Source organism: Nelumbo nucifera, chromosome 5 (genome assembly GCF_055504915.1).
Source record: "Nelumbo nucifera cultivar China Antique chromosome 5, China Antique-T2T, whole genome shotgun sequence".
NCBI lineage: Eukaryota > Viridiplantae > Streptophyta > Magnoliopsida > Proteales > Nelumbonaceae > Nelumbo > Nelumbo nucifera.
Window position 1 is genome coordinate 14,029,794 of NC_142653.1, and position 22,755 is coordinate 14,052,548.

At 37.5% G+C, this 22,755-nt stretch overlaps 1 long non-coding RNA gene and 2 pseudogenes across 3 annotated transcripts; 2 read left to right on the forward strand and 1 right to left on the reverse strand.

The window, feature by feature from the left end:
- Positions 1–213: 213 nt before the first annotated feature.
- LOC104604881 (tubulin-folding cofactor C pseudogene) lies at positions 214–4,027 on the forward strand (annotated as a pseudogene). The gene is made up of 3 exons (XR_002023088.2): positions 214–675; positions 1,330–1,533; positions 1,648–4,027. The product of XR_002023088.2 is annotated as a tubulin-folding cofactor C pseudogene (transcript).
- Positions 4,028–4,894: 867 nt separating this feature from the next.
- LOC104604873 (uncharacterized) lies at positions 4,895–5,989 on the reverse strand. 2 transcript variants are annotated; one of them, XR_016075963.1, is made up of 2 exons: positions 5,403–5,989; positions 4,895–5,278 (listed from the first exon to the last, which is right to left on the reverse strand). It is a non-coding gene; the product is annotated as an uncharacterized LOC104604873 (long non-coding RNA). The 2 variants fall into 2 exon arrangements; XR_016075964.1 differs by having other exon boundaries at positions 4,895–5,283.
- A 9,451-nt stretch (positions 5,990–15,440) lies between these two features.
- Positions 15,441–16,615, forward strand: LOC104609457 (transcription factor MYB53 pseudogene; annotated as a pseudogene).
- The last annotated feature ends 6,140 nt before the right edge of the window (positions 16,616–22,755 follow it).

Genomic DNA, 22,755 nt, shown 5'->3' on the forward strand with positions numbered 1-22,755 from the left:
AGAGCAAAGTTGCAAACGTGAGTGAGGAGAATTCAAATCTGTGCCCCACCACCTCTCACCCTATTAGGGATGGCAATTTTACCCACAAAATTGGGTCCCCGATCCGTCTTGCCCCGAATGGGGTGGATTTTCCCCGATCATACATGGGGACAGGTCGGGTTTAGAGATTTTTTTTTTGCCCCGGACTGGGGACGGGGCGGGGATGGAGTCTGCATATAAATCCCCGAACCCGCCCCAACCCCGATTGTAAATTACATATATAACCTTATATATATAATCTATTAAGGTATTACATAGTTATTGTATATTAGGTTAGGAGTCTCAAATACAACAGTGTTGCGAGTTGTCGTTTCCCTATTCCCTACTATTTCGTCTTCTTCAACCTTCGCACATACAGAGACTTAGAGAATCACTGAACTGAGTCTTCCTTCAAACTTCGCACAACCGTCGACCGCCGGGTGCCGCCGCCACCGTAGCAAAGAGGAACTGCCGACCGCCACGGTTCTCACTTTCTCTCATTCTTTGTTTCTCAGTCTGGCACTGACAATCTTTCTCTCATTCTCTGTTTCTTCCTTTGTTGCCCTCCGTTCGTCCATTGACCACCGAGCGTTGCCACCACCGTAGCAGCAGACTTCCCAGTCTTCTTTCGTTCTTCGATCTTCACTGTGTTTCTCGGTACTCTCTATGTTCAATACGATATGATAGCTTTGTGTTTAGTACATGTACATGAATTGGAATTACTTTTACTTGGAGTTTGCTTCTTTGCTTTGCTTGGAACACGTGAATGTCGATGCTCTTCAAGGTTGCTTCTTGGTTGTTTCATGGATGAGCCAACTTCTTCGCCATTTTGTTTGTAATCGTGTAAATTTCCATATATTTTGAATCTTTGATACAAATATATTCCTTTTCTCTTTTGTTCACACCCTAGAGCCCGTCCATTCAAGAATAGAATTAGACCGTTAGAGTAGGAAGGTTGCGGGGTAGGTATATGTTTGGGATTCTCCATCGCTAACAGGGTTGGGGATGGGGGTTGAATTTTACCTCAATACCAAGAACGGGGCGGGGATTTTAACCACGGGGAGGGGAGCCCCGCCCCGTTGCCATTCCTACACTCCACAAATGCCCCACACACCGAGCGTCCACCACCTATCCATTCGCATGCGGAAATGCTTCTCGCGTGCGGGGCTAACGGGACAGCCGTTAGTTTGTCCCGTTAGCCCCGAAACTAGCTCAAAAGGTCAAAACCCTCGTTTCTACATTCCCGCCCCCTCAATTTATACGTCTGCTTGAACTCCAAGACTCATATTTTGTTTTTTCATTTCAAATCAGAGAAAACACCGGCAACAGTGCTTTTTCTCAGGCACCGGCGATCATCCGGGTAACAAGCATGTACCTGTGCAAGACGACATGATGAAGGACAGATTTCCCCACAGCGGCAATTACCCATCGAGTGAAGACAACCCAAGGGACAAGTTGGTGCAGTGGTCACATGGTGCCACCGGCATGTCCATCACCCTGTGCAATGCAGCCCGGGTATGTACCTCTAATTATAAAGGCAACGATTTTGAATTTTTCAGCTTTTTTGTTTTTGTGGTTCAGAGTCTTGAGACCAGACTGACTCGTTCACGTGTACTGTGTGGTTTCTAGGTGTTCTCGTGTGACAGGGAATTCCGTGATGCAGCAATAGAGGCAGGGGAAGTTGTATGGAGGAATGGGTTGGTGAGAAAAGTGGGGCTTTCCGACGGTGTTAGCGGCAATGCGTATGCCTTCCTTTCTGATTTTATTGACACGCATGAGCATTTGATTCATGTGCCTCAATTGCTAATGCTCATCTTTGTATCTGGCCATCTGAGTATCAAGCATCCTTATTTGAATCGACTTTTCTGGTAATGGATGCCATTGCCTCTGGTAATCAACTTTTCTGATAATGGATGCCGGAGAAAAAGCTATGTTGCCGCCGGTTTCTCTGATTTCTGAAAAACCGAAATATCAGAAAAAAAAAAAGAAATGTGTGAAGAAGTTGAAATATAAGAACTGGAGAGTACCTCCGGATGATCGCCGGTGCCGGAGAAGAAGAAGAGAACTCGGGTGAGGGGAGAGGAACGAGGGATCAGGGGACCAGCTGCACGAACTCGAGAGGAAGTGGGAATAGGGTTTTGAGATTTGAACTCATATGTTTTGGGAGTTTTGGGGCTAAGGTTCCGTTAGCCCCGCACGCGGGACAAGCGAATATCGTGCAAAGGGACAGATGGCGCCGAACGGGCGTGTGGGGCATCTGTGGGGCGAGAGCTGGTGGGGCGCAGATTTGAACTCGAGTGAGGAAGAGTTCTGAGAGTAAGAATGGTGCCTAAAGAAATGCCGGACAAAAATGTAGATGCAGTCGCTGAGAAGAAATGCAGCAATGATCGAACGCCTCTCCAATCTCCACCAGTCTCGTCTCCAACAGTCCATTTCTCGTAAGTCCGATTCGACCTTATCTCCTTTTGAGGTCGCTTCTCGGAAGCAAAACGATCTATTCAGAACGAACTTGAGTGCTGCCGCCAGGTCTCTGATCCTGATTTGAAATCTCGTTTAAAATCTGACCTTGAGAAGGTATCAGTCTCCATTGCCGATCTTGAGAAGCTTGTCTCTGAGAATTCTTACTTCTTGCCCTCCTATGAAGTGCACTCGTCTCTGAAAGCAATCTCTGAATTGAAATAAACTCTAGAAAGTGTGAATTCTGAGGTAATGCCGAAAGAGAAGTTGGATTTCAAGAGTAAAGCGACAAAGAAATATCAAGGTAATGTAGCTCAGGAAACTGATATCAAGGCTTCTGATACGGCTTTAGCGGAAAAACCGAATTTTCAGTTTCGGGACTCTGCTGGGTTGAGGAACAAGAAGGGTGAGTGAGGTTTTGGTTAAGCGTTTTCAGATTTCACAGGAGGGAGATTTCATGCTTTCCGATCTTAACTCCTGTGAAATTCGCTTAATAGGTAGCCTAAGAGCGCTCTTTGTTCATCCCTTGAGGAGCTAGGGCGACGGATTTCTATCTTAGTGTTCGAAGTAGGCCAATAATCGAAGAAAGTAGCGGTGTGAGGTTTGCTCCAACCTTTTCTTTTATGAAGGAATCGAGAAAGATCTTACAGATTCAAGTCTTGATGCTGAGACTGGAAATTGGGAGTCCAGATTCAGTGGACCTTGGGTTCACGGGAAGCGTGCACCCTTCAATAGGAGGCGTGCATGTCACCCACTTCAAATTCATCCTAAGGTTAACGGGCTTTTGGGCGTAAATCAATTGAATCGGACAGAAAAAAAGACAAAAAGGCCAAAAAAAAAAAATCTTTCTTTTGAATTATTTGGGATTTGAGAGTTCATTCGAACTCCCTCTCATTTTCTCCTCCGAGCCCTAACCCAGAAGCAAACCACCGGCGATTTCATTGTACAGCCGACGCCCGTGAGCGTGAAGTACACCGGCGGTCATCAGTCATCAGAACGAAGGTCCACCAGGGAAACAGGTACTCTTGCTAAATAGATCCAGTCTCAGAGTTTTGTACCGCATTGGCTGGCTTACCATCATGATCTTGTGCAATAGAAACAGCCTCAAGCAAAGTTTCATTTATTTGGGGTTGCCTTCATGAATGCAATATCTGGGTAAACTCTACGAAAGATCATGATTCATGTCATGTCTGTTACACTGTGAATTATCATCTTTGCCATGGCTTTGTTGTGTGCTGGTGACAGCAGCCACTTGTTCCTTCATGGTTTTGATTCTCTTCTTCAATGTCTGCAGTCCAATACCTACCGGCCAGCGTGGATCACATAAATGAAATTACCTTTTCTATGGTACTTTTGTGGCATCACTTCTTGGGTTACTGGTAGTAGAGAGGGCCATAGTGAAATATGGTAGGGCCTCCATTGTATTTTGAGTCTGTAAAGTTATGGCTATAAGTAATATTCTAATTACCAGCTTTGGAGCCTTTGGATTCCATGGAGGATAAATCCATTGTTTGATTTTGTTGGGGATTTGAACGAAGCTGCCTCCCCGCCCTACTCCCTCTCTTCTCTGTCTCTAGATTCCTATTTTCTCAATAAGTTATAAATATGTTAGCTCTATGAGGTTTCTTTGTACTTACACTACCATAATGAATTTGTGTGTTAAGTTAAATGCCTACAAATGCAACTTGTAACACACCAATGCTTCAAAAAAATAATAATAATACCCCTTATTATAAGATTTGGCTAATCACAAAATATATCAGCTCTGTACATATCGGGTATATCAGACTGATGATATGGTCGTGGCCCAATGCCCATATAATCGGCCTCGTACGAAGGTTCAAAATCATTTGTGAGGTTGTTACCCATGTTCAAGAAAAAATGCCAATTGATAAAATACAACTGGAAACTTCATCCTGAACTTGCAGACATGGTGTAATGGTTAACCAGGGGTTTGACCACGATACCAAGAAGACATGATACCCGAAAAACCTACATCCAAGCAACAAGTATAAAAAAAACATGAACCAGTCAAGTAGTATTCATTAAAATGAGAGCATTCAATTGATAACTAGTAATGAGTTTTGCCGGAAAATGAGAGCATATCCCACATGACAGTCCGCAAATGATGAGAGGCAATGATCTAACATGACCGACCAATGGCCAAGTGAAAATCGGGACCAATACAACTAATCATTCATCCTGTCATATGCTGCACAACAATGTCTGTAGGACCTGTGCAAAAAACGGTGCTACCAAGTTTTGAATGTTGAGTAAACTGTTAACATTCAACTTGAGCTCAAATTTTATAGGTGGCTTATCTAGAAAACAAGCTTCCATCTGAGCAGTTTTGTCTGCCTCTTGGTGTTTAGACAACACCACGCATAGGACAATAAAATTAACCCAAGGAACAGAATGATTCTGAAATGAGCAACACTAGCATACCGGGTTAGCAAAATTACAATATTCTGAATGTTTTAAAATGAAGTCAACACGAAAATTTTCCAAAAAAAAAAAGATCAAAGACACTGAACATTTCTTCAGGCACATTAAGGCTAATCTATCACCAAGATCTTCCAGCTTAAGAAACCAGGGGGCGGAGAACATGATCTTGTAAGGCACACCAATTGCAGAAGGTGGCATGAATTGCCACATGCCAACTCTAGGGTACCCAATGAATGGCATCAACTTGTTTCCAGTAGATTGGCCTTGTTTCCAGTACCTAGTATCTTGAACAGGCCCCAATGGTGTTAAGCTTCCATAGAGAATGCGGAGCAACATCAAATGGAACTTCCTCCAAAAACTAAACTTCAGTAATGAAAATAGGTAAGGAAACAGAAAATATAGCTTAGACTAACCTTCAACTCTTTGCACTTCTGTAAACAAACTAATGCATTACTTGGTTTAATGTGGTAAAGCATACCTACCAAAATTAAGCATGGCCAAAGTAGTATTGATCTTCATGACAGGAAACTAGTACGTCTCCGGAAACCAGCAATTTCTAGTAAGGAGCTAGTTTGAATTTCATTATCAAGAGACTTGTAGCTTATAACAGTCACTACAGTTTCAGAAAATTATTTAAAAAAATCAAGCAACATGACACTAATGTAACTTCAAGTGCATCCATAGTGGGGGCGGGGGAAGTAATGTTCGTGATGTACCATTTTGGATAGAAGCTCCTCATGGACGTCGGTTGGTGTTGGTTGCCGATGATCTGGTAACAGGGTAGGGTTCGAATGATACGGTGGGGAGAGTACCAGTTCCCCTGGTGGACCTTCGTTCTGATGGTTGATGACCGCAGGCGTCGGAATAATGAGATGAGAATTCGAAGAAGGAGACAAGCATACTTATCGCCACTTGATTTCTTGCCTCCGGTGTACTTCACACTCACGAACGTCGGCTGTACAGTTAAATCGCCGGTGGTTTGCTTCTCGGTTAGGGCTAGGAGAAAATGGGAGGGAGTTCAAATGATCTCCCATATCCCTAATAATTTAAAAGAATTTTTTCTATCCGGTTCAACCGGATTCAATTGACTAACGCCCAAAAGCCCGTTAATGTTAAGATGAGTTTGAAGTGGGTGACATGCACGCCTCCAATTGGAGGGTGCACGCTTCCCGTGAACCCAAGGGTCCACTGAATCCGGACTCCAACGTGCACGCCTCCTATTGGAGGGTACATGTTTCCCGTGAACCGAGGGATTCACTAGGGTTCACTCTCCAAATTGGTCAGTTTTATTGTTTTACCTGAAGATGAGCGTGTTGCTACTGTAAATATATCAAACTTGAAGACTCCAGGGTCCAAGCCCAAACGAAGAAATTTAGCATTTTCCTCCCTGCGTTTACTGGTAATTATGTTTACTGTATTACATACTTGAAGTGAACCAGAATGCAACAAAGCATGTATTATTGTTTTTAGTCTGTGTAATAGTTTTCAGTGCATTTGATTTTCTTGGCCATCGGATTTCTTGCTGCATTTGGCATGCATAGGCATTTATTAGCTTCTTGATCAATGAAAGGGAATGACATTATCCATGTGCCTTGTTTACTTTCTAGTTGGTATTGGAAATACAAGTTTTTTTTTTTTTTTTGTTTTCTCTTGGTTTTCTGTCAGGGTAGGTTGTAAAGGGGGAGAGGGTTTTAAGCCTTCATGCAAGTTAAGAATTTTGTACGTCTAGGGCAGCACAATGATTTCGAGGACTCCGGATCTCCTGCCCACACGAACTCTGTCCACGTCTATCCACAGCACATTACCTCCCTGCATTGGGAACATCTCCCCGTGCATAATAATCCTATGTAGAAGGATGAGATGTTCTCCATATGTGACTGCGATGTTATGTGGGTAAAGTTCTTGTGGGCAGAAGATTCGGACTCGGTTTCGAGAGGATCCTTTCAGTTTCAGGACAGGTTCATTTGAAGTCCTCCCCTCTCTCAATACAGAATACTGACTTCGCCATTATTGTTTCTCAGTATTGTTCATCCTTACATAAAACAAAAGAAAAGAACAGAAAAAGAGAAATTCATTCCTCTAGTTATCTTTGAGTTGGTCTTAGTGGGGCTGAAAAGGGTCTTCTCCGGTAGGAAATATTTTATTGAGCTTCCTTTCACTCACCTTATTTTGGTTCCTATGAAAATATATGAGTTTCTTTTCATTTTTTTCCCCTTTTGAATAAAGGCATCCTATTGGGAGTACTAGTGGAAAGGATCTTTAATACTCTATAGTCTATACTCGTGCCTTCTATTCTGAAAGACTGAAAGAATTCTGTACGACTAAATTGAGAGGATGCTCATGGCAATATATCAGTGGCATTATGTAATACCCCTTTCCCTCCTGAAAAAGAAGAAAAGAATGTAAAACCCTCTCATCTCTGCTTCTCTTCTTTCCTCCAAATGAAATCCAACATAAGCTTCTGTCCTCTAAATTAAATCCAATGGAAAAGACTATGGTTTTGGATTAGCAATGCCAGTATAAAAAATGGACCTTGAGTTTCCTTACAACAGAGAGAGAAGAAGCAGATCCAGGTTGAGATCTGGATAAAAAAGCAATTGAGTTGAGCTGTCAATTATAAAGAAGCTTTTCTCTGTTCCTGTGGAATATATTGCAATTTATGCATCATTTATTGGGGATTTATTACTTTTAGATCTTTAATAAGAAGAGAACCTCTGAAGCCTTCATCAACTTGATAACTGTAGGAGTTTCAACTAATGAGGGAAAATTAGAAACTGGACTAATTTGGCTGTTTTCTACTAGCAGGGTTGTGTTTTCTACAGTCTTGTCCCCTCTATTTTATCCAATCAATCTCAGCTTTCATAGGTGCTGCTTAGGGAACCTGGGTTCATCAGGTATTGGTGGAGTTATTGGAATCATGAAGGAGAGGCTCTGCTAGTATATTTGGGACCAATGGGTTAGGGCAGTTCTATCAGAGCAGAGCTGTTATCTCTCTCACATTGGCTGAGGTGTTTTTCATTGTTACAATGGTTGAGGCTGGAGATAGTAAAGAGTCTCACAGTTGGTCATAGGATGGATGGGGGATTGGTGAGATTATTCTTGGGAGTTCAGCCATCATATCGGAGAAGCTAGATTTCTAGTCTACAACTTCAATAGAAGTGGTTCAGGAGAATGCTAATGGACTGGCTGATTCTTTTGCAAGGGACTAGATCTGGCTGCATTGTGTCTGGGACCTGCCCTAGCAGGGTAAGTTAGGGTTAGAGGATAATAATCTAAGGAGAGCCACTGGCTCGGTTTATGAGCTGTGTTCCAATTATGGAGTTTTGCTATATAATGTAATATTTCTTGTCTGATTAATAAATGATCATGGGCCTGGACAACACTGGTTTTGTTTTACTTTCCAGCACAAAGGAAACAGCAAATCACATATTTCTCCATTTTACTTCACTCATATAATATTTCTCATGGAGATTTTCAAGCCTCGTGGGCATTCTTTAACTGTTGGCAACTCAGTGGCTTAATCAGAAGGGGCAAAGCTCTATCTCTATGGTAGTGATACCTTTTGCTGTTTTCTGGATTGTCATTAATAAATGTGTAAACGCACACTTTATACATATACATGCATATAATGTTCAGAAAAAAAGATATATATTTTTTTGTATAAATAAAATGTTCCATAAAGCCAAAAAATTATATAAATAAAATGCATAATATGTGAATATTGTACATGTTTGTGAATGGGTGTATCTGTGTTGCTAATTATACATGTATGTATGTGGACACATACACACATACTGTATTATGTATATAATACAATGTCGGAGGAGCTTGAGTTGCATTGACGAGGCTTAGTTTGGCACAATTTGGAACTGAGCATTTATATTTATACAAATACACATTTATACTCTCAATTTGGAACTCTCAATTTGGAAGAAATACAAATACAAATATATACAAAATACAAGATTTTACACTCTACACATTTATATTTATACTCCTTCCAAACTGAGCATTAAATTGATAAGAACAAAACAACCACTATTGAGTTCCACTGTTCAAGTATATATGCTTTGTTGAAGAAATTAGTAGAAACCCACCTCCAGGGATTGTAACTGATCCAGTCAACAATGCCCAACTTGGATTTAATTCAGGAAGTATAAGAGTGCATTAACTGCCCAACCCGCATTGAAATTAAATGGAGCAGACCCAGTATGGATTGGGTTGGCAACTTGGCAGTATGAATTACATATCCAGCTACGAAAACTTTGTTCTTAATTTTAGTTTAGATTTCTGGTAAAATGGATCAACTCTTGATATGGATTGATACCAATGTCTTTGACTAATAATTTAGGGCGATTAAACTATATATAATTCTCAAATCGGAAGTATGTGGTGATGATGTCATTGCTAATGCCACTATAGCCAATAAACAAAGAATAAAATTAAGACTACGTACTAGTTGCTAGCTAAAACAGTGATTAGGTGAATGAATATATATGAAAATTTCAATTTCATATATATATATATATATATATATATATATTTTCGTTTCAGTATAAGCATTTATTTAAAGGATTTGTAAGAAAAATCCAAAGTATTTAACATTCTTGAAAAGAGTCAAAAACATTTGTTACAACAGTTGAGAGAAAATATATAACGCCAGAAAAAGTCATACACAAAGAATACATATAGGGATTAATTAACATAGATTCATGGTGAACGGGTTTCTTTATTTGTTTTGTTTTTCAATTTATTATTAGAAATTCCCAAATAGAGGATTCAGGAGTCCAAATTTGAATCATTTAATCCCTCTATGATTTTAGAAGAAATTGATCCTCAATTTCATGGATGCAGGTACGCAGTCAGCAGGCCCTACCAATTGGGGGTTCAAAGAAAGCAGTTGTTGAAATGGCAGGATGTGACCCTACGATCAACGTTTATGTATTTCTTTTTTGTCAAACTTCCGTGAGCTGCTTGAATTCATTAAATGCTAGAAGTCTAGAACTAGAAAATCTGGCCTGGTAGAACCCTTCACTGGGATGAGAGTAGTCATTAATATTCTTCTTTGTTAACTTCTTTGGTACAAAAGGTTGTTAATAAATATTGAGAACAACCGACACGATATATTTAAAATATTGAGTGGAAATGTTGTTGATAAAAGTTTAAAAATTAAGATTTCGACAGAACTTTTAGAAATATACACTTAGGCTGTCAGTGCAATTGTATCCATGTAAACATCAATGGAGTTCAACACCGATGGGTTGAAAATGAGTGAACTGTTGAAACTTTTTAAAGTGTGATAATCGATGTAAAACTCAACCAAGGGAAGGTTTATATCAATTTTTGGTGTAAAACGTACATTGAAAACAAACGGGTAGGAATGGAGTTTTATACTGATATATATATTTACACTGGAAACAAACACAGCCTTAAGTTTAACCGAGTTAAACTGGCGTTATAGTGAGTATAAGGGTAAAAGTTATTAAAATGCTCATATTCAAATTCTCCTTTTTTTTATTTTTATTTTTTATTATACCCTTGGTTTTCAAAACTGGACTGGACTGGAAAAACCGGGAACAGGTTACCTGATTGGTTTCGTTTTTCCCCAAATCCATTTTTTTCCTCAAAACCGTTGATTTTGGTCAGCAAACTACTGAACCGTTCGAACCGTTCAAACGGTTCAGTGAACTTTTGAACTGGTAACTAGACCCCTAACTGGTTCGGTTTTAAAAACCATGGATCTACCATCAAATGCAATTCAGTGATGGCACAAAAAACATCGATTCACAGGACAATAAAGCAGCTAAAGTTGGCACTCAAATAAAAGCATCCAGAAACAAGAGAGAACATTTGCATTCTCTAATGAAGCCTCCAAAGGTGATGAATATATATTGAACAATGCTTACATGTTGGTTTTTGTATTTGTATAAATGCACTGTCCATCATAATTTTTTTTGTTGCCTAGAAGAAGATGAAAAAAGAATATGAATATAGGCATTTTTGTAATTTTTTTCAGTTTTAATGGAATTGGATTTGTGTATATTTCTGAAACTTTTGGATACTAAACTGTTGCAATTGAAAGTTTTTAGGCCCTCAAGTGTCAATACCCTAAATTAGAGGGTACTTATTTATAATTTATTCTTCAAAATATTATAGATACTAATAAAATAATTAAAATTTGTTAAAGAAATAAATTCCTCCAAAATTTTAAAGAAACTCAATCATGGATAAAAGGGTCCGAAATGAATGAAAATTTCTGAAATTGAAGACGTTGAAGAGTAATTATACTTGTTGCATCATCAAAGGAAGAAACTTGTATATCCACAAAGGGCCTTCTATTTCACTGGGTTTAATTTACCAAATACCTATTTATTTAATGGTTAGAGGAATCTGAATCTGGAATCTGATTGAGCTGCTTCTTTGCCCCACTTGCTCTCTTCCTGTAGGATAAATTCATTTTGATCCATATATGCATTTGGGTCGGACTACAGGTTGGGTTCTAACTCCTAACGCAATTTTAAACATGCCATAGGGTCTAAACCCAGTTAATATGGGCGCCGATCCATTCAGGGTTTCACATCAACCTGTTCAATTTAATGCGGCATGACCCAGTTTCTGCCAGAAGTTCGGTTTAGAACCTCAGATGATTACGGTCGAGACAAAGTTTTTTTTTTCATTTTAATTATGGCCAATAAAGAAGAATTCACAATTCTGAGGTGAAGTGCAGTATATTTATCCCAAAGAAAAATATACTGATCTCATCTCTTTCAATGTTCGGGAATGCGTACAAGTTATTTGCACTGCTGCAAAGGTACGTGCCTAGAGAGAGAGAGAGAGGCCATTGGCCCCTATGCCTTGAAAATCCACAAAATACCCTTCTCAACCTCACCTATATTTTGGTCCTCTATCTATCACCTTATTTATATTTACTAACTTTTGGCTCATTTCAAGAGAAAATCCTAATTCCTTCCCTGTAGAGAGAGAGAGAATTGATTCAAACAATCTATATGTCTCATCCCTCTTTTTTTATTTCCTTTGATCTAGCCATACATTGTGTGGCGAAACGATTTATATACAATGTTCTCAATCTGCCGTTCACCCGGCTGGTTAAACCGTTTGAACAGTCACCCTTTCAGAATTCCGGGTTCAGTTCAATCAAAACCTGTCAAATGGTAAAAAACCGTTCAACCCGGAAGTTAGACCGTTGACCCGTTTGACCCATTGACATTGCATGGTCTGAATCGTTCGACCTGACTGGTTTAACCGGTGATTTGCAACCCAGATGCAAAAACGGTTTGGCCTCTGGGTCATTTTTTAAAATATTGTTTATATATATAGTCTTCTCAACATTAGCGGTGTGGTACTGTTTAAACCAATGTTTTAAAAAATGACTCAGAATCGGAACCATTCTAGACACTGGTTTTCAGGTTGACGGTTCGACCATCTATTTTGAATAGACGGCCTTTTTCTGACAAAAAAAAAGTAATAAAAAATTAACAAAATAATTAAAATAAAAAAATAACAAAAAATCGTTGAATAAATTCACAATTCGACTGCCTGAATCAACAAATCATTGACCATTTCAATGATTTTTGACCAAAAACCAAAATTAAAGTAAAACGAAACCAATTGCCTGAACAATTTTCAATGTGAATGATCCGACCATTTGCCATCAACAACGGTTCAAAAACCATAATTTAAACAGAGAGATTCTTACCATTAATTGTCAAAGTCACGATGCATGGCAGACCTTGATATTTTGGAGGTGCCAGCAGCCAGCTACTTGGATTGGTAATGTCACGCTGAAGAGCCAAAGTCCAAAAGGTATCCACATTTTCAAACTTCAAGCTTAATTCTAATGGGATATAACTTTAGAAATTTATTGAATAATGGTAGACCATTTTGGTTAGTGTTTGGTAAAGAAATTGCGCATGCTTTAGCCAAGTTAATAATTTATACCAAAGACGATTGACATGCCTTAATATATATATTATTAAGGGGTGTTTGACACAGCATCGTTAGTTTTGATTTTGTAAACAAATACATCGGTCATATTGTGGAAGTGGAACATCTCTGCTTAGTTGATAGGAAATATATTTAAAAAAACCACGAAAAGAAAAGAATGTTCAAATTAATGGGTCCTACTAATTTGTCTAGACTTTATACTCTGAGAATCATGTCTCCGAAACGAGAATCATGTCTCCAGTCTATTAAAACTTTCTCTCTCTCTCTATCTATCTATCTATCTATCTATCTATCTATCTATCTATCTATATATATATAATGCCATACACATCCTTCATGAACTAAGATGAATTTAAAATAATTTGCATGAAACTCCTTAATAAACATACAACATTAATAGCAAATTTTATTAAATATCAAATCATCAGATTTGATCATACCAGATCAGACTGCAGCGGTGGATTCATATGTGTTTCAATCAAATTAATTTTGTAAACGGATCGAATTGATCAGATATATTGAATTGAATTTGGAGAAACTGATACCATTTCCTTTTCATTTGGAGAGAGAGAGAGAGAGAGAGAGAGAGACTAAAATTAGCCCCTATTTTATTGTTAGGATGAAAATGTTACTTAAATTATTACTTTTCACCTTATTTAATCCCCTCTCATTAAGTCTTATAACTTAAAGCATTAACTCCCATTTGCTCTTATTAAATCCTATATTAAGTAATTTTTGCTAATAAATGATACTAATTAAATCTATGTTAATATTTTTAACAATATAAACCCGCATATTTTAACTCAATAACAAAATCATTCTTTATCATAGTGCTGGCTAAGAAATTCAACCATTTGAATCAAATTGATCAACCTATATAGTCATAGTTAGGTAGTAAATTTTTTAAAATAGAAATAAATATAAAAATTACAAAATGTAGACAAAAATTAGACACATTTATCATATTTTTATTAAGAAAATTAAAAATAAGTGTAATAAACAAAAATTATTTTTATTGATAATAAAAATTAAATAAATAATTTAGAACTGAGTAGAAATGAAATTATTTTAATGTTTGACAAAAATCAATAATTTAACTTTTGGGTCAAATTTGTTAGAATTTAATGTCATAAGTAAATAAATAAAACTAATAAAATATAAAAATACAAAATGAAAAAAATACATAAATTTTGCAAAAGAACATTCAGCCACATGTATAATATCATATAATTATCATATTAAGCAAGAATTATAGAAGTACAAAAATCATATTAAGCAAGAATCATATTAAGCAAGAACATTCAGCCACATATCAAAATTATTTTTACATAGAAGTACAAAAAGAATTATAGAAAAAATTGAACACGTCTAAAATTCTATATTTACACTACTATTAAAAATATGAGTAAGATTATGAAACATTGTTTTAACTAAAATACTCAATTTTGAATTTAGTCCCTATTTAATTGTGAGGTTTAAATGGTAAATTGAATTACTACTTTTTACTATTCGGGTGACGCCTTAGCTGGCCGAAGCTACCACGTGATCTACCTCTGTGGCCAGTGACTTTAGACTACATCGACACATGTCACCACAATCACGTCATGGAGAAGCCTCACGAGGAAGCAGAGTCCCGCATGAACAAGGAGACGTGGGCCATCAGGGAGAGCAGGACCTCTCGAGAACCTCGATGGGCAACCTTATCCCAACAACCCCGTGGACCTCATTCGATTACGACATAGGTGTTCGATGTATATAAAGGCATCTCCCCCTCAGGGTAAGCTCTCTCGGATCTGACACACATTACTCTCATTGGCTTGGACCAGTTCACTCTACCTGCTTGGCCCAACCAATCTCTCTCTTCATTACTAACTTGAGCATTGAAGTGCCTACCTAGGGGTAAATTCTTGAGGCCTTTGATTCTCTCTATGCGTGTAGACTATGGTGTACGGTCTTGTCTTTCCACCTTGACTTCGTCTAGTTGATTGGACTATCCATTGCATGTTTAGCTCGGCACACCTCGGATCGAACAACATCATTCACCTCATTCAATTTTTTTTTATTCAAATCTTGAACAAAAAATGGTACACCAAAAAGATAAAAATATTACAAAAAGAAGAATCTAGCCAAGTAGGTAGGCCTATCAATGATACTTGAACTTCACAATTGGATCCGATGATATTTGGATGAGGTGTTTTATGTAACCAGATTTGGATTTTGAAATCTATATCCTATTAATAATAAAAACCAAAAAATATAAAAATAAAGAATAAAAAATACATATTAATATAAATTTTTGATACATTATTACTATCACAATCATCATTAGAATTGCTATCAGATTTGGATTTTTTCAAGTTTCTTTTATTTGGTAACAGTCGCTTTCAAATTTCAAGTGAACTAATTAAAATATTGAAGGAGAGACGAGAGAGCACAAAGTGGGGGAGGCCTGAGACCTTTGTATAAATAGGTTAAATCCTTTGACGTCCCTCCCTAGTTATTCCGTCCGGTAAAGAGCAGTACGTACTGGATTATTTCGGTAAGCTAAGGATCAAATGGGAAGATCCCCTTGTTGTGATCAAAGCGGTCTGAAGAAAGGTCCATGGGCTCCAGAAGAGGACGAAAAGCTTCTTCTTTACATTCAAAAACATGGTCATTCAAATTGGAGGTTCCTGCCCAAATTAGCAGGTAGTTTAGGTTTAATTAATATCATCACCATTCACCAACAAACCAAACCCATCTCTCTCTCTCTCTCTCTCTCTCTCTCTCTCTCACTAATGCCCATCGATGTCCCTTCACTCTTTGCAGGTCTTAACAGATGTGGGAAGAGCTGTAGACTACGATGGGAAAATTACCTGAAGCCTGACATCAAGAGAGGGAAGTTTTCACCTGAAGAAGAGGAGACGATTCTAAATCTGCATTTCGTTCTTGGCAACAAGTAATTCCATTATATATTCTTTGTTTTCCTTCAGATGTATCATGTACATATGTACCTATATATTCTATTATTAAACTAGCTAGCTTTTCTGAATTTGATAATTTGTTTACAAGGTGGTCTGTAATGGCGAAGCATCTCCCAGGTCGTACAGACAATGAGATCAAGAACTTTTGGAACACACGCATAAAGAGGAAACTGATAAAGATGGGCTTCGATCCCATGACTCACCAACCTCGAACTGATCTGTTCTCCAGCCTTTCCCAGCTGCTGCTGATACCACTGGCTACACCGGCAGAAGCTTGTCATCAGTTGGCTAAGCTTATAGGTTGTCTCCCACAGATGATATTAATGAACTCCACATCTCCAATCAAAGAAAACCCGGTTTTGAGTTCATTCGAGTGGGAAAATCCTTCCCCAAATCCTTTAGGAATGGCTACTTCTCAACCAGTACTCCCTGTCCCTGATTCAACTCTTTTCTCTTATTCATCAGACCTGCAACTGCCAGGCAGCATCCAAACACCTCTTACCAATGAAATAACGCAAGCTTCTGATGTTACATCATTTAGCCAAGAAGAAAGCTGGCTCCAGTCTCCATGGGTTCCTTCTGCGGCCTCTCCCACTCATCCTCCCCATCAGCCACCTGCACCAGCTGCTCCACTTGTAACTGAGACGACCATGACCAGCAACACGACGGGTGACGCTTGCAGCAGTTCTAGCTATGAAGGAGAAGCATCTCTGTTTTGGCCTGAGCTATTTCTTGACGATGACTCTTTCTTTCCATTGCTGCTTTAATTAATTAGTTAGTTCTTATGATATATGTTAAAGGTTTGACATTGTAGCTAGAATGTAATTAGTATACGTAGGGTAAACAACTCGTTTACCCAAATGCACCGACATATTGTTGTTGTTGTTGTGTTCTGCATGTAACATATATACAACCTGTTCTGTTTGCTAGATTCTGATGAACAAGTTAAAAAAGAAGACTTGAAAACCCAAGATTGGTCTCCTTCACTGGGATACTCTCTTCTTTTGTTGAGGATATATTACTTATGGCCTTTTTCTCTCTGTCCTTAACATCTAGCATTTCATTCTATACGTGGTATCTTCTTTAGGAGAACAGCTTAGTTAGCTTCTGTTCTTGAGCCAACAGACCCAAAACCATTCAACTGGGCTTTAATTCGTGAGGGATTGATAAGATGTAATGAGACAAAAAATAGTCCAATATTCTAAGAAATTTGTTACTCTATTATCATTGCATTGAGTATTTCAAAGACTGCCAATTAGTTTACAGTCTCAATTGTCAAGCCAATGATAGTGAACATGGTAGGGCTCACATACTTCACCCTGCATTGCCACTTGGAATGTACAACAGGCATGGAGAGCCCTGGAAAACCAACAAAGAGAAACAGAACGAACCCAAAAAGGCAAAACTAGAGCCCAGATACAAGCCTGGGCCGGCCCAGCCCTACCCGGTCCCGAACTTTAGGCTATTTAACTCATTATTGATACATATTCCCGGGTTGAATATTCCTGATTTCAGTTGCCTAGTAATCTTTCTTGAGCGAAGTTGTGGTCTAGAAGAGGTTTAAACGAACCCACTGAACCAACAAGCATAAGCACTGTAAGGCTGCACAAACACAATCAGACATGCTCTCTCTCTCTCTCTCTCTCTCTCTCTCTCTCGATGATTGTGTTGTAGCTGTAGTAGTTTCCACGAAAGGTTGAAACTTCTTACTGAGCGTTGAAACGTGATATGCTGTGTAATGGCTTTTGCTGTTGCCGTTGGGCGAGAGTGCTTTAAATCATGTCGCCAAATTGTCTAATGTCTCGATCAACTACTTGTGCTAGAGAAGACGCACGCGCATTAGTAGTGAGTTCATCAGCTTTGAGGTTTTGAGCTACAAGTTGGCTCTCAGTTCTTCAAGATCAACAGATTTGGATCCTGGACTCTTAACTTTTTTTATATGGTAAAAGAATTTTATTTTTCTTAATATTAATGTTCAATGTGATTATGGGTCCTGACTCCTGATCCCCTCTACCTCTAAACATGGGATGGGAGACTTGGTAGGTTTCGGGAATTAGGCCGGCCAGACCCATGTTTTTGCTTGTGAAATGTACAGATTACAGAACCATGCATCTTCTTACATGGATTAGAGATTTTTTTTTTTTTGGGCTTTGAGGGCTAGCGTCGGCTATATGGGCCAATAGGTTTTGAAAGCCCAACTAGTGTGTCATGTCCCAAGTCCAACCATATGGAATTGTAGATCAAGCTGTATGCTTACCATCGAAAAGATATCATATCCGAAAAAATTGTGACCACTCAAAGGGTATCATAAACAGGCATTTATCAAAATTCATGGGTGGGCTTTAATTGGTTAAAGCTCTTTCCATACAATGTCTTTTCAACATCATAGATTTTCCCTATATTGATTAAATTATAATCTTGGGCCTATTCTCTGTTCAGTATGGTTATATGTGTTTGGTTTCCTTCAACGTTCTCTCTTATTTTCTATCAAACCAAACATGACATATGAGTCATGGGCAAGGTTTGAGGAAGATTTATTTTTATTTTTGGGGTAACACCCTTTAAAAGGGAAAAAAGTACTATGAAGGCTGATCAGTAGTTACAGTGATTGTTTTGTCAGGGGAATGGGGATTGGTAGAGTTCACTTCAGTCCTTTCAAAAATGGAGAACCAAACACGTCCTTTCGTGCACACCATCAACACCTTTTTTATTTGGTTAGAACTTAAAGCACCCCAACAATTACTGAATATGTCCTGTGATTAGGGGTGTTAATGGACTGGTTTTGGGTTGGACCATATTCAAATCAAGATCAATTTTGAATTTTGGATGGATTGGACAGACGAATAAGACATATTGAACTGGACCAGTCTAGACTATAGTCCAAAGTGTTTATTGGATTGGGCCTGGTCTATCTATAATGAATTTATATTGGATTGAATCAGATTAAACCAATATCTGGTCTATTGATAAAAGATAAGAATACAGGTGTCAATGGACCAGGTTTAGATTAGAATAAATCTAAATTAAAACCAATTTGAATAGATTGGACAGTCCAGACATTAAATTGGATTGGTCCATAATGGTCTAAAGTATTCAACAAATTGAACTGGACCTGATCCATTTGCAATGGACTCATATTGGACCGGATCGGGTAGGACCAAATCCGGTCCAATTGTCACCCATACCTGTGACTCCTGTCGTATGCAATTACCTTTCAGCTTCCATGCATGTGCAAATAAAAGTCCAATAACTGATGATGAAAGTAAAACAATGGGAAAAGAGAGCTGTAATTGCCACGTGGCAAGCCTTAATTTTGTCACGCACACCCATCAAACACGTACATGATCATCATCATATCTGATGTGGTTCAGTCATTTGTGCTTGTGACACACACACGCATAGACAGATAACAAATACAAGCACGCAAACAAGAAAGCATAAACTAGATATTTCCACACTGGTTAAGCCTAAAACCTACACACGTAGATGCTTGGTGAACAAGGATTGTATCGTTTATTTAATTATACAATTTTCACGTTAGGTATCCAAATCCTTAACCAACCAATCCAGCAAGTGGTTGCATTTTTATTTTCTGTTGAATTTTAAACCCTAATATAATAATAAAAATATGGTTCAAGTTAACGAATTAATCAAGATGTCCATCTATCAGGTTGCTGATTAATTATAATTTGGATGAAGCATATTCTAAGTCACGTAGTGGCAAGACGATCACAACAGATTTAATTTCTTTGAATGCACAAGCAATGCAAATAAGTGTGAATGCAAAACAATGCATACAAATTGTAAAATTGGGTGCACTGACAAATTTACTTTCTTATCAAACGGATTTTTAATTTCAATGGATGCAAACATGAATTTTAATAAAACATATGTTTTTTTTATCAAAAGCCCAATTAAATGCAAATTTACTTCCTTTTTATTGATGCACTTTTACATCTTATTATCAATTTAATATGCATTAAAAAATGTATTTTATGTCATTCGAATGTATAAATGTAATATTGCCAAATACAAGCAAGAGTGAAACAGAATGCAAATTTACTATGAACCGGGATTTACATTCCATTTGCATCATTTCCAAACGCAGCCTAATGATTTACACTCCATTTTATTAATTTAATTTGAAAGAATACAAATATATAACAAATATGTACAGTATAAATACATACAAAATATATAATTTTGCACTTATACGTTTGTATTTGCACTAATGCAAGTGAAATTACAATGCAAACAAAAAAAGTTGGATATTAATTAGATGATACAAGGAAAACAAAACACCTCAAACAAGCTAGTTGAAGTTGACTTGAAAATGGTTGATTTTATTGTTTAAAACTGGATACACCTGTTTGGTTAATGCGGGTCAACATGGGAAATGCCCACCCGAGTCAAAAACCTGCAGGCTCGGGTAGGTATCCGGATCAAGTCAAGAATATAATATAATTCCCATTCATAAGCTAGTGCCCTACCCAAAAATGGAAAACAAGGAGAAAGAGACAAGTATCTCGAACTCGGGTCACTTGCGATCATGGGTACACCGGTTTAATCAGTAGTCCAAAAGCGTCAAGAAACTGGGATATACAGAAAGCTCATTACTGGGTCAATGATTCGACTCTGATCTGCTGGTCTGGTTCAAGAGTCTTGACAACACTGGTATTAGTTGGTGCAGAAAACACGCATCAATTACACAAATTTCTTCTCTACTACCCACAAGAATCTTAGCCACACTTACCCACATGATATTATAGCTGTACATTAAGAACATCTTCTCATGAATGGTAACATATAAAGAGATCGAAACTCTCTCCCAAGCGATGATGATCTACAATTCTGTTGCTTAATTCTTCCATATATAGAACTAGAAATGACTTAATTAGCCAACCTCGAATTACTAACTATGTCTTATTCGAGCTGATAAAACTATTGTTTTCACTACCATTCCATTTCTATATTCTCTATTAGCCTATGGTGCCAGAGATAGTTGACCCAAAGGAAAAAAAAAAAAGAGATTAAGATGTAATTGTTCACATTTATCTTTCTTCTTCTTTTTTTTTTTAATTATTTGTCGTCTAATTAAGTTCTAACAACGTAACATAACAACATCGTTTTTCGCTAATAAACAAATTAAGACTTACTAACAGATATGTTCATGATGTGTTCAAAACATCATTTCGGGAATGAAGTTTTGATCAATTTCCCATTATTACAGTGAACGTACGAAGTGATGGATTAATTATGCATGGTAGATCTTTTTAATTTCTTTGTCAATTCCAATTCCAGGACTCTGAGCGTCAAATTGACTGATCATATTCTTATCTTATAAATAGTTTTATAAGAATTTGACCCTTCATTCATGGCCGGTACAATGTTTCAGATTCATACGTAAAAGTAGCGACGAGTTTGGGTTGTTGGCTTCTTAATTCTTATGATTAGGTGAATGACAATATAATGAAGAGATGGATGTTGATGATGTATTGTCACAAACACGATTCTGGCGTCCTATACACGTACGTAATACCACTAGCTATCTATTTGTTTTCTCATCCTTCAGTGGGCTGCCCATAGCGGTTTTCAATTCTGGGGAATGATCCATCCATCCATCCCTGCCTCATCCAACTTAAATTCTTTCTATACATGTTTTTCTTTAGTCTTTACTATATATATATATATATATATATATATACTAGCGGCAGTAGGAAGGACACGTGATGGTCCCATGCATGCTCCATTCCATCATAACTCACGTAGACGCATCGAGGAGGATTTATTTGCATGGTTCATGGTTGGTTTCGTTGCCACTTAAGACAACAAATTAATTAAAGGAAAAAGAAATTATCGTCACCGAATCTACCTACCTCTTTCCCTGCTCTAATGGTTGCATTGTCAATCACTTATACGTTAAAATCTGCTTATTTTTCATTGATTTACATTTTACATTTTATAAAATATATTTTCATGTTTAAAAATTTGTATTTTTCATCATATTCCACTAGTCATGTCTTTTGCTTTCTATCCCATTCTTGACATTATTCTTATTGTTGTAATCTCACAAATTAAATTCACATAGATTAATGATACATTGGTTAATTAATTCTTGAGTTTCTGGACTCATCAGTGATCTTTAGTTTGGGATATATATCTACAACATCAAGTATGAAATGAAGAAACAGGCATTTGAATCCTTTCTCCTCCCCAAGTTCGCTGTTTCGGTAGAAACCCGTTAGAGAGAGAGAGAAGATGTATATATGTATATCTTAAAGATTCTTCCTTCGAAATGCTGCCAGTGCCAGATCAACCGAATAATATATCATTACATTAGGGGCTAAGATTTCGGATGGAAGTCCATTAAAATTTATACGTATATTTAAGAAAGTTTAAAAATTAATAAAAGGGTAAATTGCTGAAATCTCCTCTGAAGTTTAGCAATTGCAATCACTTCCTCTTAACTTTTTAATACAATTATAATTAGACCCCATCTGGTAGAATCTTTAAAATAAAAGCATGAAAATGTCCAAAATACCCATACAGTAACTATTGAGGTTGGTTTCTATGGGAGAAAAACAATACAAACTTTATGAACAATAAAAACAAAGCGAATTTAAAGTTGCAGCTACCTTTGAATGATTGATATGAAGGGTAAATCAATTTCAACAAAAATATTGGAAGAATTTGGAATAGTGATTCATATGAAGAAAAAATTTGAAAAATAAACATTTTTATTGCACCAGTATTTTGGACATTTTCAAGCCATTTTTAGAAAAATTCTACCAGAGGGGACTACCTGCAACTGTCAAAAAATTTGGAGGTGATTGCAATTAACAAATTTTAGGGGAGGTTTTAGCAACAAACAGAAACTTCAGGAGACTTCAGCAATTTACCCTTAATA